Source organism: Globicephala melas, chromosome 5, assembly GCF_963455315.2.
Source record: "Globicephala melas chromosome 5, mGloMel1.2, whole genome shotgun sequence".
Taxonomy (NCBI): Eukaryota; Metazoa; Chordata; class Mammalia; order Artiodactyla; family Delphinidae; genus Globicephala; species Globicephala melas.
Window position 1 is genome coordinate 27187530 of NC_083318.1, and position 19791 is coordinate 27207320.

Here is a 19791-nt window from a genome sequence, read left to right on the forward strand (position 1 = left end):
TAGATTTAAATTTTCCCATACAATTTTGTTTATACTGTCAATGTGTTGATAGTGAATCAATGCGGAGGTTACCACACTGTCCCTAATGGGCCTTCCTGCGTCTTTTTTCTCTGCCATCCTCTCCCTCCCCATCCCTGCTATTTCCTATGCACAGCATCCCTGGTCTCACTTTCTCCCACATCTCCCTTTGTCTTTCTGTCCTAGGGAGATGGATTCCAAATACAAAGGTGTAAAAAAGAATACAAAATCAGTGGGTTACTTGCCCACTAACCAACAGGTGACAGGGCACAAACAGGAAAACTAGTAAGCAGGTGAAGCCAGCTACAGATGTAATGGATTTTTTTCCAAGTAGCAGGATTTCTTGCCTTCCATTTGAACGGTTTCTAACGGCCTTTCATATACGTATGCTAATTCCAGGCTTGAACATTTTAACCTGTCTAAGAGTATAGTCATGAAATTGGTTTTCCTGTGTAGCTTAGTCACTCACAACTGTAATCACCTAAAAATTGGTCATGGCTTGGAGGTTCCTTAGAAAACTAAAAATAGAGTTATCATATGATCTAGCAATACCACTTCTGAGCATATATCCAGAAGAGATGAAAACTCTAATTCGAAAAGATACATGCACCCCAATGTTCATATCAGCGCTATTTACAATCGTCAAGACATGGAAGCAACCAAATGTCCACCAACAGATAAATGGATAAAGAAGATATGGTATATATATATATATATATATATATATATATACACACAATGGAATATTACTTAGCCATAAAAAGGAATGAACTAATGCCATTTGAAGTAACATGGATGGACTGAGAGATTATCATACTATGTGTATTAAGTCAGACAGAGAAACACAAATATATATATATATATATAACTGAATCACTTTGCTGTACACCTGCAACATTGTAAATCAAATATACTTCCATTTTTTAAAAATTAAAATATAATCAAATATACTTCCAAATCAAATACTTCCAAATCAAATATACTTCCATTTTTAAAAAATTAAAAATAAAATAATAAAAATAAAAAAAAATAATTTGGTCACGGCTCAATTTAGAAAGTGACCTTTCAATTTGATTAGAACCTAAGGTTTACAGATAGTAGAGTCTATATCCATTATATTATATATTTTCTCAAAACGATATGGGAAGGAGACCTTCCAAAATGTGCACTTAGTAAGCAAAACTGTTTTTCCATCAAACAATTTAAAAGGCTTCCCAGGGCTTTTATACTTTATACTGAGTTTTAAAGTCTTCTAGTGATAAAGAATAACAATGGAAAATATAACAATTAGGGGTTGACTGTGAAATGACAGACTGCTCTAACAATAAAACCAAATCTACCTTAATAAACCACACACAAATCACTTCCTCAGGAGAGCAATAGCGACTGTTTTGCTCTAGAGATCATCTTAAAGCCTAGCTAACCATGTGTCAGGTTCATCATTCTCTGAGGTCACAAAGGACCACAGCCAGATTAGCTAGAACTGCATCTGCCAGAAGCAAGACATTAAGAATGTCAGGGTGGCAACTGGCTCTCCTCTCTTAAATGAATGGTTAAAATCGCTTTCTGTTATCATCTTTGATTAGGTTTGAATATTTTTTGCTTTAGTTCTTGTGTAGGTTCCACCTGTTTTACTGTGATAATTTTAGGAGGAAATGAGCCTTCTCTAGGTTTTAATTTCTCATTTTTAGAAAATAAATGGGTTATACGAAATATTCTGAGACTTTCCATCTTTGAAACTCTCCTCTAAGATTCTCTAATTTGGGAATTAGCTATTTTACTTGTATATTAAACTATGAGTTTGAGAAGAAAGCAGCTTACTATTTTGCATTATTTTTACATGAATGGCTAACCCTAAAATACCCTCTGGCAGTTGGTTCTTCTAAGTGCTTCAATGTTCCTTTTTGAACTTTGTTTAGAATACTTATGGGTAAACATTGCTAGGTACTGTGCAGCAGAGGTTTTACAATCAGCCTACCTAGGAGGCTCCAAATTTTGGTCCACTACTTACCAGTCAATTGACCTTGAGTGTATTGCCCAGTTTTGCTTAGCCTCAGTTTCTTCATCTTTAAAATGGCAATAATAATAGTATATCATAGTACTGATGAGAAGAATCAATAAGACGAGGCACATAGAATGTTTTGGATAATGCCTGGCACATGGGAATTGTTCAATAAGTGCACTTACATGTTTTTATATTTCTTTTCTCTACTAGGTTGTAACTAGACAGAGAACATTGGTAGCTACCTGTTGGTGTGTCATCCTAGACACCCACTCTAGAAACCTGGCAGTTAGCTTTACACCCAGTCTATACCTGTTGATCTCACCTCCTTAATATTTCTTGAATTCTTCTTCCCATCCCTGACTACCAATGCGCCCATTGAAGAAATGCCCATCTATCCCCTGGATGATAATGCATCCTTACATGTCTCCCTGACTAGATAGCTGCCAAAGTGACTTTTCTATAATATAAACATGGCCATCATTTCCTCTCTTGATCAAAACTCCACTGCCTAAAGGACAACGTAGCTTGGCTTTTAAGGATCTCAAAAAATATGGTGCCTGATCAGCTCTTTGCATACCAGGCTTTAGGAAAAAAATCATAGAATGATCTCACGGAGAGCATCAGGGAAGGTTTAATCAATAAGGTAGAAAGAGAATCAGAACAGTACAGTGTTGTGTAACAAACATCAATAGTATTTCTCCTTCCTCAAAAAGGTAGGAATACTGCTCTATAAATTGAGTAATAAAACAGCTAAAGAAACCAAAGCAGGAAAGGCTCACACCTGGGTATTTTTCTATTCTGACAAGAGAGAGGAAAATGTCTATCTACCACAAAATTAATAAACTTTTGAAAGACAAAATAAATCAGTGCTGATAACTCTATGAGGTTTAAGCTTAATTTTAGGAAAAAAAAATCATAATTCATCTGGGTCCAGCCTATGCCTCGGACAGGCTGTAACCACTAAATCATTAGTAACATAGTGCTTCACTTGACCTTATTTTCCCAGACACCACTGCCACTACTGACCATCAGAATCCAATATGCTGAGAGAATAATGTCATAAAAAACCCTCAGCAACTCTGCCTTCCGGAAGTGCTGCTTCTGCCAGTGACGTCACAGCTTGTCAGCTCAATATGCCACCGGCATATAGGTTCACTTCAAGTGGTGCTAATAAATAGCACCAGGCCATCCAGTTGCAGTCCACTTTGAGATCACATTACAAAGCTACATGAAGTCCTGGGCAAGGCAGGAGGACTGATACTATTTTACTGTCTCTTTAGCATCATTATGTACTTGAAAAGGAAAAGAAATCATAAGAAAAATAGGAACATAATCATCTAACAACTAACTGTAGTTTACAAACTTCTTTCTTACATGCTTTACAGGAGGTAGATAAAGCCAATATGATTACAATTTTAAAGATAACTAAACTGGAGTTCAATTGAGTTTCCCCAGGTCACTCAATAAGATGTGGCCCTCACGTCTTGTGTCTTCATATTTTCTGTAGGTATCGCATGAGCAGAATCAGATAGACCGGGCCTCGGTGGTGTCTGCTTCTTATGCAGGCGTATTCAATATATGGGAGTAGGGCCCCTCTTGAGGGGCTTGGGCTTGGACTATTGTTCTCTGTAATAGCATGGATGGCCAGCTGCTGGCTTTGATTCAGTAGCCAGTTGTAAAAAGTGAACAACACTTGCATAGAAGTAAAGTAGAAAGCAGCCCTCCTTGGGGACAGCTTGAACTCAATAAATAGCTCCATTAGTTTAAGGCGGGAGATATGCACAGGGATACAGATAGAACTCACAAAGGCACTGTTTCTTTCTACCTTTACTAATTGCATCTAACTTCTTTCAGTGGTTACTGGTTAATAGGACTGGGCAGATGGTCCTTAGAATTGAAGGGACATTAAAGGTTCATTTCTCCCATATGCCTGTTCTTAAACAGAACCACCCTTAACACCATATCAGATTTTTTTGTTATATTTCTTTAAACTATATAAAGTCACATAAGCTATTGAAGCTACCTAACTATTGAAGCTACCTAACTATAAAAGTCACATAAGCTCATTGAAAAGATTTTGAATTATACAGAAAATTATCAAGAAAAAATTAAAATCACCTACAATTCAATACTCTAGATATGGCCGTTATTACATTTTGATGTGTTTCCATTCAATTTTTTACATGTATGTGTCTATCGTTTTCAGAATTAACTTTCTTATATCCTCCTTTTTTTCTTAACATTATATGAGCGAAGCTTGATTATATGATGAGAATCTTCCTATTAAATATTCTTGAAAATTATTAATTTAAATGGCTGCACTTTTCTCTCATATGGATACACCAAAATATGTTTACCCTTGTTTCTACGGTTCAACAGTCAAGCTTACTTTGCTATTGATAAAGAATGCTGCAATGATCATCCATTTACAGAAATGGTTGTTCAAGTTTCTGATTATTTTCTTAGACAACTCTAGAGAGGGAATTACTAGCTGAAGGAGCATTAAGGTTTTATGACTTTTAATACAACTTTGTTTTTACTACAACTATGACTTCTTTTGTTTTCAAGAAAGCACCAGCAATATATGAGGGACGTTTTACATTCATCAGCTTTAAATATTATGTTCTATATTTGTTTGAGTTTGCTAATCCAAGAGTTTGTGAGTATTCCTGAAATGTATTTTCTTTTTAAAGACATTCAGAGAATGAGATTTGACACCCTCCCTTGACAAAACCCTGCATGACTGACTGAAGATAAACTGGCTTTGAATATAACAAAGTCTAAAATGTTACAGACACTTGTTGTTGTTGTTTGATGCAGAATAAAATTAGGAACAAGAGAGAAAGTGGGCCGGAAACCAGACCAGAGGCCGAACTCGGGATCCGACAAGATGGCCGGGCTGCCCCCAGGATTATCAAGGAAACCCAGTGTTTGCTGGTAGAACCAGTTTCCGGCATTAAAGCAGAACCAGATGAGAGCAACGCCCGTTATTTTCATGTGGTCATTGCTGGCCCTCAGGTATTCCCCCTTTGAGGGAGGGACTTTTAAACTTGAACTATTCCTTCCAGAAGAATACCCAATGGCAGCCCCTAAAGTATGTTTCATGACCAAAATTTATCATCCTAATGTAGACAAGTTGGGAAGAATATGTTTAGATATTTTGAAGGATAAGTGGTCCCCAGTACTGCAGATCCACGCAGTCCTGCTATCGATCCAGGCTTTGTTAACTGCTCCCAACCCAGATGACCCATCAGCAAATGATGTAGCGGAGCAGTGGAAGACCAACGAAGCCCAAGCCATAGAAACAGCTAGAGCATGGACTAGGCTATATGCCACGAATAATATTTAAATCTATCCGATCATCAAGTGTACATCACTTCCCCTGTTCTGCCAAGGTTTCTTCCTTTTTTGTTTGCATTTAATGGACACAGTCTCAGAAACATTACAGAATAAAAGCCCAGACATCTTCAGTCCTCTGGTGAGTAAATGCACAGTAGCAAATCTATGTCTTGTCCTGATTCACTGTTGTAAAGCATGAGCAGAGGCTAGAAATATCATCTGGGTTGTTGTGAAATGTTTAAAAGCAGTGGCCCTTCTCTGCTTTTATTCATCTCCCTCATCATGGTTTAAGTATAAAGCACTATGAATGAAGGTAGTTGTCAGGGTTAGCTGCAGGGGTGTGGTTGTTTTTCTTTTTTTATTATTATTTTTTTTTAGTGGTGGGGGGGAAGGTAGTTTTCATTTTATGGGCTCCTTACCCCCTTTTTATGGTGATCTGATTGCATTGGTTAAAAGCAGCTAACCAGTTCTTTAGAATATGCTCTCTAGCCAAGTCTAACTTTATTTAGACACTGTAGATGGACAAGCTTGATTGTTTGAACCAAAATGGGAACATTACGCAAACATCACGGCCCTCACTAATAACATTGTGACTTTGCTGTCAAGTGTAGAATCCTCCCTTCAATTAAAAGCTTGTGACCACTTTGTATGGCTTGTCTGGAAACTTCTGTAAAACTTATATTTTAATAAAAAAATTTTTGTTATTCTACTTTGCCTCTGTACAGTTTATTTTACTGTGTTTATTTCATTTTTCCCAATGTGACCATCGTATTTAAAAATTAAAACTGATGACTGAAAAAAAAAAAAAAAAAAACTGATGAAACATTCTATTTTGGTCTTCACCATCTGACAAATTGAATGGTGAGAGAGATTTTGCCAGTTTCTTTTCACTGATGCAAATTTGCGTTAAGATACATCACTGAATGGAGTATTTATAAGCTGGCCCTGAGCACGCCTAAAGCATCAGTATGTGACATTTTTTACCTCCTAGAAATTTGAAATGTGTTTGTATTGTCTGATTAGTTAGACGATCATAGAGTCACAGCACAGCCACATTTGTGACTGGCTTTGTGTGGGACTTTCACCTGTGCCACATTTGTGTCTGCCATTTGCGTTATGACCTTGCTCTTATTTCTTGTCTCAAAACTTCATGTGTGACCACCGGTGTGGATTATTAGGAAACACCAATCTGATAATCACTTGGGGTTTGCTGAGGCATTTATGAGTCTTTCTTACAGACCTGCTGAGCAAATCTCAAGCAGCCAGCTTGCATAAGTATCATCAGAAAGGTTTCTCCCTTAGAAGGCATCATATCCTCAGTTAATGATTCTTACTGTCATCCCTCTAATATTAGCTACGGGAGCTCCTTTTATTCTTTAATTTGATAATCAGCTCTTTTTTCTGCATTGACAGAGTTCCTCCCCCACAAAACTGTTCTTTCCCACCCTTCCATATCTAATTCCTGACTCTTGTTGTTTTTAAGACATAAATGCAGTCAGTCATAAGTATGTAAATGTTAACCTGTGGGTTGGAACCTTTGTCTCTTGCAGTTTAAGGTAATGGACATTGTAGCCCATCTGAGTTTTCCCCACTCTTATTCTCGTAACTTCTGGAGTTTCTTCAGAATGTGGTGTATTTTATTGTGCTCCTATGTAAGATGAAGCATTACCTATTAAAATTACATTTTCAACATAAAAAAGAGATGAAGTGATACAGAACATGAAGGTAATTTAATCATATTTTGATCATACTATATCTCAAATAAAAGGTTTCTTTGTGTCTTAAGTAACGTAAATCAAGTACATTGTTCTCCCTTACTGTCAAAAAGGTATTTCAAATTTGTCAACCTGAGTTTTTTATCTCTGGTATCTTCTTCTGTATTACAAAAGCTCTTAGCTCCATTTTACATGGGAATGCAATGAAGTCATTGACTAGTCACAGTTGTAAAAAGTCACTGATAAATTAAGGAGGAGAAATGATACAAACTCCCCACTTTCTAAGATAAAACCTGACATTGACCCATGCAGCAGATTTTCAACAGGACAACTGTTATCTAATATTTCTCAGCCCACTGAATGACCTCACAACGGATAGGAACATCCGTTCCTATTTTCTTATATTCTTTTTTCTTCTTCCCTCCTTTCCATCTACAATGGTAAGTAGGTATGGAAAAAAACAAAACAACAACAAAAAATTTCTAGCCCAGTAAAGTCAGATACTAATTATAAATTTCTTACAAAAAATGTACTGAACTATTTCCTGCAAAAATGCAACATGATCAATAATCAACTATAATGGATTGTACATTTCAATGCTTAGAATATGAAATTCTACAGTGAATTAAAAAATCATTTTCTAATATCATCTCCTTCAGAAAGCTTGCATGATTAAGTGGATTAATCTACAGTTTACTAAGCTTAGGTAATAGCCTGACAATTAGGTTTTAGCTAATACTGATACTGGAAGAAAGTTATCACTTCCTAAGAATATAATGCCTACAGCAATGTTTTTTTCAAAATGTAGTATTCTTAGAACCAATAAAAGAATCTCCTGGAATATTTGTTTCAATGCAGATTCCTGAGCCATTTCCAAGTTACTGAATCAGAATCTCAGTAGGGTTTGGGATATCTTTTTTGAACGACATCCTCAGATATTCTTTTGCACACTAAAGTTTGAGAAAAGCAGATGATTTCTACATCTAAAGCAAAATAGCTCTTGTTGCCAAATATCAACCTAAGGATATTTAACCAGATCACCAAATCCAGTGCTATTTTGAGAAAAGGAAAGTCTTAATAATTATTTGTGAATATACAGCCTTTTCTTGAATCGGAGGCTCTGTTGGAAAATAGCCATTCATAAAATATTCTGCCATTTAGCAAAACCTCTCTGAACCACTATTTATAGTTATGTGTTAACTTCAGATTAAAGAGGTAAATAATGCTTAAGCATCTATGCTAGACCCTCTCCCCATGTACATCAGGTCTATTCTGGCATCCAGGTTTCCATGGATGAAGTTTCACAGGCCCCTGTCTTTCTTTCCCATCTGCCATATGCCACCAAACCCACATGCAGTAGGATGGCAGTGGCACAGTATAGTGGATTATAATGGGGTTTCAGAGGTGATTTTGAGGACATCCATTTGAAAAGCAAACGCAATATTATCAAGGTCTAAAGTGAAAAGATCTTCATTCAGGACATGAGGATTGGAACTCAAGAGGAATACCTCTGAAAGTCACATGAATTTAATGCATTAATCATGCTTAAGGAAATTATCATATGGGAAAATAAGGTGTGATAGATATTTTTTAAATCTGATAAAAAGACACAATTATTGCCTGTCAATATTATATATTGTTCTCATTCACAGTCAAGTATAATTTAATTTATTGAAACATGTGCTTACTTCTCTACTGTCCTCAGTTGATTATAGCTGTATAGTTGTAATAGTAATTTAGATACAAAAGTAGTATTTCTCAGACTTTAGTGTATATACAAAAATCTTTCTAAAATGTATATTTTGATTCTTAGGTCTGGAGTGGGCCCCAAGATCCTATATTTCTAACAAACTACAGATAATATGAATGCTGGTGATCTGAGGACCACACGCTTTGAATAGCAAGGTGCATTTTTACAACCATTTTTAATTGAAGTATAGTTAATTTACACTGTTGTCTAAAGTACATTTTTAAATCTATACCTACTGCACCATACATAAGGCACTTTCAACCTTGTGGTCTTAGGAGTAATGTTTAGAGCATGAGAAAAAAAGGTTGTTGAAATATCCCACCATTTCATAAATGTATTTGGGCTCTTACTAGCTAACCCAAAATTACAAATCCATGGTACTTTTCATAATAGCAATCAACCCCATACTACTTTTCTCAAAATATGCATTAGCTACTCAGTGTTCACAGAGCTGGCCCCATTCTATCTCATCCTTGACTTTGACTCTCTTCCTGGACACCCAACTCTGCCAGTCAAAATTTTACACATTTCAAGTCCATTGAAATATTACCTCTTCATGAAATTTTTCCTGATGGCCTCAATAGAATGTAATTTCCCCTTCTTCCAAATTCTCATACTTATCAAATAGACAAATCATATAAACACTGTCCTTTGAACATTGACTTGGACTTGGCCATCTACCTTTTCACTTCCTTTAGACCAGTTGTTTTTTCTCAAATCCAGTGGCACATCATGCATATGAGGAGACATATGACAGAAACTGAGGCCACAAGCCTCACCTAAGACTCATTAAAGCACAGTTTCTGGGGAGTGAGACCCAGGCATCAGAATTGTTTTAAATTTCTGGGATTCATGGCACCACAGCTGAGAAACACCATCTTAGATGGTAGGCTCTCCAAAGGGCTGCACTAGGTCTTAGGCATAAGCATTTATAATAGTATACTCAATTCAACTCAATAAATACTTACTAAGGGCCTTGAACACTTAACAGTAGGCACTTAATAAATACACATCAAATTGAACATTTAAATTTGTCATATTTGCACACTGGGAAGAAAAGGAAAGCGCGTTAATCAAACATTTTAATTCTTCACAACACATTCTTAGGTGATAGACTATCAAAACAGACCAAATCCTTTGTATAAAAAAATTTTGAAATTGCTGATCTATTCCTCAACTACTCTGCCATCACATGTTCACTCTGTAGATTAAGATTTTCCATAAGACTGCGTCCAATTTACTCTTCTTTTTTCAGAAAAGCACTTTTCTCCTCTCATAAGTTGAATAAGTATTACAAATCATTAATGGAATTTGCAGCAGCAACCATACTGGAAATAATCAGCTGACATCCAAGGTAGGGCACACTTTTTGCTGCTGTCAAACAAAATTAATCACACATTTCCAGCATGCTGAGTAGAGGCGGCCTGGGCTCCATCAGATGCGGTATTTCTACAGCCTGGCAGCCGTCGGTGACCAGCAGGAGAGCCAAGCTGTTTTCAGAAAACACCGCAATGGGTTTCTGTATCTTCTCTTCTTTTCTTTCTTCTTTTCAATTCCTAAAGGAGAATCTCCTGGCAATGTACCCAGGAGATTCCAATGCCATGGAAACAAGGAAGTGGAGTGTTTGAAAAGCTGGCTGTAGGAAAGAATGCCATTCTCCTTGCTTTGTTCTACCTCTGCGTTATAGCCTTTTGCAGAGGACTCGGGGAATTATTTAAATAATTCAGGCTGAGTCCTAGTTTCACCTGAGTTATACAGATGATCCAGGTACACTAGGTTGCCCTGGCCATATTACCCAGATATACCTATTCTAGTATTCTTCAGTATTATTTAGTAGAGATCTAAGTTGTATATGCTCAATCAACAATGGGTTAACTTACTCATTATTTAAAAATAGGGCTCCCCTGGTGGCGCAGTGGTTGGGGGTCCGCCTGCCGATGCAGGGGACACGGGTCCGTGCCCCGGTCCGGGAAGATCCCACATGCCACGGAGCGGCTGGGCCCGTGAGCCATGGCCGCTGAGCCTGCGCGTCCGGAGCCTGTGCCCCGCAACGGGAGAGGCCACAACAGTAAGAGGCCCGCGTACCGCAAAAAAAATAAATAAATAAACTGCCAGGTATTGTGCAAAACTCCAAGAATCGACACAGTGGAGAAAATAGGCAGGTCTATGAACAGTACATTTCAATTGTCATAAATTGTATAACAGAGTTTGAATAGGGACACTCTAATATTTTTAATTACAGCACCCAATAAACAATAAACACATACTTTGGGAACTAGAAAGGAAGGACAGCAAAAAAATTTTTCTTGAAGTAACTGTTTTTTTAAGAAAAAAGAAAGAACAATCAAAGTCATCATGGTAATTTCTTACACTTACATTTTGGTTGAGCATTGACTAAGGCATTGTTATTGCCTAAGCAACCTCCCTATACAACTCTCTGAGGTGATCTCACACCCCATCCCCCGCAATACCTCTAAGAAAATAATCTTCTAATTTTGAGAATACCTCATGCTTACTTTATTTGAACATCACAAAGGCCAGTCTAGCAAGAAGACTGACACTTGAACACCTGGATAGACTGGCACTTTGAACTCTGCAGCATTCATAATACAGTTTTCCGGTACTTCCCTGGTGGTCCAGTGGTTACGAATTCATCTTGCAATGCAGGGGGCGCTAGTTTGATCCCTAGTCGGGGAACTAAGATCCCACATGCTGCGGGCAACTAAGCCCATGTGCTGCAACTACTGAGCCCGCACGCCACAGCTAGAGAGAACAATGTGCACCGCGATGAAGACCCCAGGTGCCGCAACTAAGACCCGATGCAGCCAATAAATAAATAAATAGTTTTTTTAAAAAAAAACACACAGTTTTCCCCCAGAAATTCAACAGTCTATGTTGCTTGAGTTTGCTTGTCATATGCTCCATACAACTGAATCTCTGATTCATTCCTGCCTGCTAGAGATGCCCTAGACAGAGGATCTGGTTTGAGCACATAAGGACTGTTACAGAAGCTGTGTCTTATTGGCCTTCTTTCCCATACTAAGTAACCCTTAGGTTATCATGAAGCCAGAGCCCCCTCCTACTTATATCAATAGGACGATGGTAAAAAGTGTTGGTAAAAGTGGGGGGGTTAGTTGGTAAATGCCTCCTCAAGGTACCTGCCTTTCTGTCTGATCTCTTTGGCTGTACAGTGCTGATTTTATTAAAAAGAGGGGAGGGGTAAGGTGTACTGCTATCTAAGCCTAGATCAGATTATAAAGCTATTATGGCAACAAAAAGGAAGCAGTTAATCCTACCAGGGGTGCGGGTAGTGAGTAGGGAAGAGTAAATATGTTAGTGGATCAAGGAAAGAGGAAGCCTGGTTAAGGAGAAGGTGGATTTAAGTTTGGAAGGTTTTCTGGCAGCCAAGGTAGGCTACAGTCCAGGTAAGGTACAAGATATGATGAAATATATGGAGATGTCCACAAAGTCCTGCCTGATCCCTTGGTCTGAGTAGTGAACTGTACTATGCATCTCTAGAGCACTCTTTAAAAATATGTAGCATGGCCTTCATCGCAGTGAACTGTAAATGCTGTTTATTATCTAGCCTACCACCCTGTCAGCTGACTGACGTTGGAAATCATGCTGTTGTATATGCCAGACCCTGTCTCTAATCTGAGTGAAAAGACATCAGGCCTAAGCTTCTGTCAGCTCCTATTTCACTTAGGCTTTGTTTTTAAATAAATGTGAGGCAATTAAGACATGTACAATATACATGAGAAGCAGTCATTATTTTAGGACTATGGGATGGTTGCCATCTCAGTTTAAAGTGGACTCAATCTTATTCTTAGGGCTTTCTCCTGTCTATTATTTCTTTCTAAAAAAAACCTAACTAGACATTCTTGGCTCATCACTTCTCTGGGGTGTGATAGTGTCCTTTGTCCATCACCATTACTGTCAACAAAACTGGATGTTATGATAGGTACCAAGGGTTTACTAAGCAAGTAAATATAAGCATTTCAAATGTCCCAAGGGCTTATTGTCTTATACAGAAAAAGACCAAGGCAGAATGGAAGGTTAATGACATATGCCATAAATTAATTAGTATCTAAGGGTTTTCAAAAGACTCAGTGCATTCAATGGCAGCAGCGAGTAAAGTCGGGAAAGTTACACAAGGGAATGAGGGCACTGGATCTCTATTCAAGGAAATGTAGTACAGTCTCACTGAGTAGGAATGGTTGCTGCAGAAGAAAATAAAGAGTGTTTAATTGGTTGATTTCGAAATTGTAGTGATAGACTTACAGGGCAAATATATTCTGTCTTTCAGACAAATGCAGTGCTTTCCTGATATCCCCAAACCAAGCAATTCAGGTAACTGCATTTTTGTTGGAATTCAAACTCAGAGTCACTAAGTTTAGTTGGAATCAGATGAAAAAATTCAAACAGTGGCAATGCCATTTGTACTGATTAGTCCCAGAGGAAAAGATGCCAAGTACTCATGTGCTTAGAGAATCAGCACTACACTTCTAATTAGAACTCACAATTTCATGAACTCTAGTGATGCCGAGACTTTTAAAATGACAAAGTGACAATGCTTGCATGCTAGGAATAGAGCTCAGTAGAGGACAAAGGAAAGCAGATCAGCTTTGTCTAGCAGAAGGGAAAGCATTCCACGACAAGAGAAATGAATAATAATACATTTTAATTTGGAGAATATAAAATGTCTCTCTGAGCAGAAAGGCTTGGAGAGGAGAATTTATGTTCCAAACCTCTGCAGTGTCCACCCAGGATGAAGAACAAAATATAGACAAGTGGTGTAAAGACTGACATGTGGGCTGACCCTCGACACAAGAGGGTCATACGAAGCCACAATATTGACCAGAACATCCAACCGGGCTTGGGATAAGATGGGTTAGATTATTCCCGTCAAGTGTCAATACAGAGGGAGATAATACCACTTTACAGCACAGTGTAAAGCTGTAAAGGCTCGGCACCTAGAAAACAAGATGAAAGGGAGGAGGAGGTTACCAGAGTCAAACAGAAGACAGAACTCTGGCAGTAGCACTACAGGTAGGATACTCATGCATCCTTGAGGGAGGCCAGAGAAGGAGGAATGAATAGGGACTGTGGTAAAGGTAGAAGTGATGAGTTCCAGGAACACACTGGATATTCAGTTTGAGAAAGAACAATGAGCCACATGCAGTCCCCAAGGTTAAAGAGAAACATTACCCTTTAATGGAAAAGTTTAGCATAAACAATGATGCAATAAAGAGATGAGCAGTTCTTTCTTGTCCTATTTAGTTTCATTCGGTAGCAAAATACTCAGTTTGAGATATCATATAGAGTGTCAAAGGCCAGATGCATTGTCTGACTTTTAAAAGACTGATTGCAATAGGGAAGTCTCACGAACGTATGTGGATCTTCTTTGATTGCGTTATCCCTTCTCTTACTAAGTACACCTTCTCCTCTCCCAGCCTTCCTGAGGCGTGAGGCTGTTGCTAATCGTTCGTTCACTGTAGCCCGTGCTGGAGACCTGGATGACAGCCTGCTCTAATTTGGCTCATTTGATGGCTTGTGCCAATAAATTCTAAAATTCGGCTCTCCAGGTGGCAAGGCTGTTTTATAACAAATTGCTGGCTAATTAGGGCATAAATGTTCTTTTCTTCATTTCTCCCTGACCTTGCTGATTACACGCCCAGCGTCCTCCCTCCCTCCTTGTTCTACAGTAACCCCTGCAATCTGTTCACATCGCCTATTCCTTCTAGGACTTTGATCTTCATTTCCAACTTTCTTAATCTGTTGAATCTGACATCACTTACTTGATTTTATATATTTTCAGTGTTTCCCTAAATCTAGAGTTGTACTTTATTATTTATTTATTATAAAATTGCCTACATTTTGGGACTCTTAGCCATGTCATTATTCTCTTGGTAACAAATATACAATCATATGAGTCATTTCTGATCATTCTCTTGATCCTCATTTGATAACAAACTCTAATCTGAAATCTGGGAAATACATACAGGTGCTTCTCTAGGCACTTTTCTAATCCATTACTAAAATAGTATATTTTTATTTGCTTTTCATCATATGTTATCAAGTTAAAATTTTTCAGAGTTTTTAGGGGATGCCTATTTGTATGACATTCACAATACAGCAACTGGTAGAAGCAAACAAGGGTAACACAAGTTTAAAGGACTTCCAGGGACCTCTAGTTTGCAAATTATTTTAAAATAACAAAGTAAATATTCTTATAATAATTTCCATCACCACTTACATGTGACACATCCAGTATATACATAACTAATTGCCTCAATTTTGTGTATCTTTACAATTCTTTCATTGTGTAAGAGAAATTCACAATGAAGGCAGGAAAAGCTTAAAGATTTTTTATCAGCTAGTCATAGGCAATTATTAGCAGATTTGTTTTGTTGCAAAGACGTGGCTATAAAGTTCAGATCTTTCCAATACTCTGGAGAAAACTGAAGAAAAAAATAAAATATCACAGAAAGAGATGATTTATTTTGGGTTTTTTTGGGAATAGTTGCCCAAATCATCTCTTTAACTTGTGATCTTTAATGATCTCTTTAATTTAGGAATAACTGCCCAAATGATATACTTAATGCCCCAACTGTACAGACTCATAACAGTATGCTTAGAAAATCAACTAGCATTACTCAATGGCCCCAAAGACACAATGATTGTGTGACCAATGGACAGGAGAACAAGCTTGGTCCACCTAACCAGGGAGAAACATGTGACCAGTTAACTTATTTTCACTGTGGCCATGCAGCCTGGGTGAAAAACCAGGCAACTTTAGACTCATGGTTTGGGTTATCATATGCAAAGTGCAGCCCCAGAGGAATACTTGTTAGCATCTAAGCCTGGCATTCTTATGTGGGGAAATCATACCTGGAGGCAAAGATGAGCATGTTCTCTTTCCCAGCTCTCCTAGGAGCTCTTCTATCTCCTTTTGTTGTCTCTACCCTAACAATTTCTTTCTTGTAACTACAGGTGTCACTCCAAGACTGTCTTCCATCTATGAGTGGTTTCATTACTTCTCATGATTTCAACCTCACCACACTGATGGTTCTTAAAATTATAGCTGTCCTGATCTTTCCCCCAAGTATCACACATCAAATGTCTGTTGGACTGTTGGAAGCCATCCTGGAGTCCCTGCGCCGTGACAAAGTCATGATGCAATCAAAGGCAGGACTGCGAAGCAGCACTGTGCCAGGACGGTGGACTACATCTCTATTGATTTGTTTGGCTGTGTTAAGCTTATATATGGAAACAGCACAAGGGGGATTTACGCCCAGGGTTAGGAAAACGAGAAAAACTACTACCCCCCCCTCCACTATTATTATCACAAAATGGAAAGTACCTATTTTGGCCCCAGGAAACTGGGAACGCAATACACAATCTGGAAATATAGGGATGTTCCTATGGAAAACACCCCCAACTGAACAACAGTGGCCCTACGAAGGGGTTGTTGATGATTTTGCTTTCATATGGGTCCACTATAAAGAAAGGTAAATACTCTGGCAACAATTGGCGGATGATAAACAGGAGCGTAGGAGGTATTGTAAGTGCTACTAGTGCAGTCAGGTACACAGGAACTGTAGGATATATTGTAAATATTTTCAAGGCACTATTCAAAAAACTTGCCCATGCAGAAAGAACACGAAGCTTGCACTTGTGTAATAAAGACTTACATAATAGCTTGGCTTAACTACTAGAAAATAACCTGCAACTAATGAGAACTTGGGGAAGTATCTTGTTAGTACATCTAGAAACTGGGGACATTTTCAGAAAACTGAGAAAAATATTTTGAGGTTAGAATATGTTGAGATTTTTTCATTTTGTACATGATGATGAAACCTGCCTAAATATAAATACCTGCTCTGAAAAATAAATTTGAGCTTGATGTGCTGACATCTACAAAGGGTGTCAGGTCTTATTTCCTTGGCCGACGTCGTCCATCCCTCAGGTTTCCCTGGACTCGTTGGAGCTGGAGTCCGACATTGGACTTTTCTCTCTGCATGTTCCACAGGCACCATGAGCCCTACAGGTGAAAATCGGAACCCAGCCCCTTTCCCTCTGAACCTGCTCTTCTGCTATTAGCTCTGTCAGTTGCTAGTACCAACAGCCACCGAATCACCAGAATTGGACACCTAGGAGTCACTTTTCACTCTTACTCTTCCCCCACTTCACCTCACCACTAAGTCCACTCAGGGGCTTAATCAGACTCATTTACCTTTATCTGGCCCTTCCTCTCCACAGCTACCACCACTACATCTTAGTTTATTCCAAGATCACATCTCCCAAGTTTTATAACTCCCTAAATAAATTCTGTCTCTCGACTTTCCCATTCTCTGCAGTCTCCACAGTGATGGAAATAATAAATCTGGTCATGTCACCCCACTGCTTAAAGCCTTTTAAAGTCTCCTCTTTAGCTATACAACATACAGTCCAAGCTTACTACCATGAGGCACGATAGCTTTACTTCTGCCTCATGTATCATATGCTCTAATTGCTTTTCATTTTATAATCTAGCAGCAGAAAACCTACATGATGCTCACTATTGCCAAGGCTTATTCTATGCACTTTACATATATTAACTCACGTAATTCTCACAGAAACTCTATTAGGCAGGTTCCGTAATTATCTCAGTTTTTACAGATGAGGAAACCGAGACTCCGAGAAGCTAAATCATTTGTCCAAGCTTACACACCTCGCACACGTCAGAGCCGCCATCCCATTCCAGACTCCAACCTCAGCCCCAATATGCCCTTCTTTCCAGGCTGTGCCGGCCTGTTTTCACTTCCCCATGACATGAGTCATGCTCTAACTTCTGTCAGAAATGCTTCTGTTGCACCTGTACCTGGATCACTCCTACTTATCCTTTAAAGCTCAGCTCAGTCATCAGAACTTGCAGGAGTTCTTGTCCGGCCTTTTCTGTGCTCTTGTACTAGACTATGCACATTTCCATCATGTCAGTTATCATGTAATAAAATAATCATATATTAAATGAGGGAGACATATTCCTGGGCCTCAAGGAATTAGTTTTCTATATTTTGTATTTTGCACCACACAATGTCCTACCATTAAGAAGCATTCAATAAATGTGTGTTGAGTGAAGAATTAATAATACATGGATGAATAAAGAATACCCCCACTAGTAACCAAGAACCTTTCTTAATAAGAGTACCACAACAGAACTTTAAGCACTCACAGAATGGGTCCAGTAGCCCCTAGAGTCAGCTTACAAAAACTGTAAGAGGCCTAAGTGTGTGTGCGTGTGTGCGTGTATGGTGTGTGTGTGTGTGTGTATGTGTGTGTGTGTGTGTTGGGGGGGAGGACAACGTGAATCAAGGTAGGAAGAGATTAAAACTTGAAGCTACACAGACTGTTCAGTAAAACCAAGCACCTTTATAAGATGGATATGTGTTAATGGTTCAACAAATCCATATACAGTTTCCTAATAATGCTTTGATTTTGGCTACCTTTTCAGTTTGTTTTAAAGTTCTAATTTTAAAAGGCCTTAAAGTATCATAAAATATATAACTGGACCCGGCGGACACCAGAGTCATGACTCCAGCAAAGCAGCCCCCCTTTTACACATCCCAGCTGAAAAACAGCCCTAGATTGGGAGCACTGGTATAACAAGTCCTCATGAAGCACTCGATTAGTAAATATCAAGAAATTAGCTTTTGCATAATAACCTTGCAAATGAAAATTGGCACATCACTTGGTGTTAGAAACATGGCCTGTCCTCACTGTCAAGCTGACCTGAGTCTCCTTCATAAGCAGATAAGGGGCCTTTGTAAAGCTGTACCTCCCTCAAAATCAACATTTAAATACTCTTCTCATTGCTAGGCTTTGACTGCTCTTTAAGATGACCTCTAAGCAATAGAAAGATCACTGTTCTAGGGGTCAGGAGACCTTAAGTCTAGGCCCACATCTGCCCTTAACGACTTACATGATTTTGGCCAACGTATTTGATTTCTCTGCATCTCGGTTTCCTCATATAAAATAAGACATTGGGATTTTGAAATTTTAAGCTAATTCCATCTCTATTTTAAGCTACTTGGAGCCCTACAAGTTTATACTCTCGAAGAAACTAGTATGAATCACACAGTAAATTCACTTGTATGCATACACACATCAACACACACACACTCTTGAAAGAGAGAGAGAGAGAGAGATTGAGGGTTCGTAAATATATTGGTTTTGCAATAATAAAAATATTACCTTTATTATACACATAGGATAGGTGCTAAGGATATTTAAGAGGTATTACATTTGTTTAAATTTCAATTCTAAAATTGTTTATTTGTTAGAGGTTCTACAGATGCACAGAAAATGAATTGCAATTTATGACTCAGATCATAAATGAAAGACTGTTTACTTCCCAAAGAACCATACAAGGCCAGAGTGTTCACACTAGTCTGGATTTTCTAAAAACGGGGAAAATGAGGGGCTTCTGGCATGGGAAAAACAAAAGACGGCTGTGTGCCACACCGGAGTATAGAGCCCTCCTGGTTAATCCTGGCTGAATCCTGACTGGCCTGCTGTTACGTATATACTCACTGAACAATTGGTACTGCATATGGGAAACACAACTAAAGCAGGCACAAAATCCTATCATCATGATAAGCCCCTAGGAGTATTGTTGAGGGAACTTAATCCACACAGAGAGATGGATGAGGTACGTGGAAGGGACCTTTTTTTTTTTTTTACTGTTAGACTCACAGCGAAATCCACTATACCATATCAAACTCTAAAGGGTTTCAAATTCATAAAGAATTAATGAGGCAAAATTTCTCAAAAATAAGTAATATACATCTTTAACACCAAAAAGCAAAACAGCTTAAACTGGACCACACTGCAAAAAGTTCCAAAAATGACTTTCAATGGAAGGAAAGCCATTTGTATTGTACATTATCTACTGAAAAAAAAAAACAAACTTTTTTTGTGTTTTT

At 38.3% G+C, this 19791-nt stretch overlaps 1 protein-coding gene and 1 pseudogene across 10 annotated transcripts in view; one reads left to right on the forward strand and one right to left on the reverse strand.

Moving 5' to 3' along the window:
• ANK2 (ankyrin 2) overlaps positions 1-19791 on the reverse strand; it is a 690343-nt gene that overhangs the window by 307935 nt on the left and 362617 nt on the right. The gene's annotated exons all lie outside the window — the stretch shown is intronic.
• On the forward strand, positions 4914-5412 carry LOC115857197 (ubiquitin-conjugating enzyme E2 N-like; annotated as a pseudogene).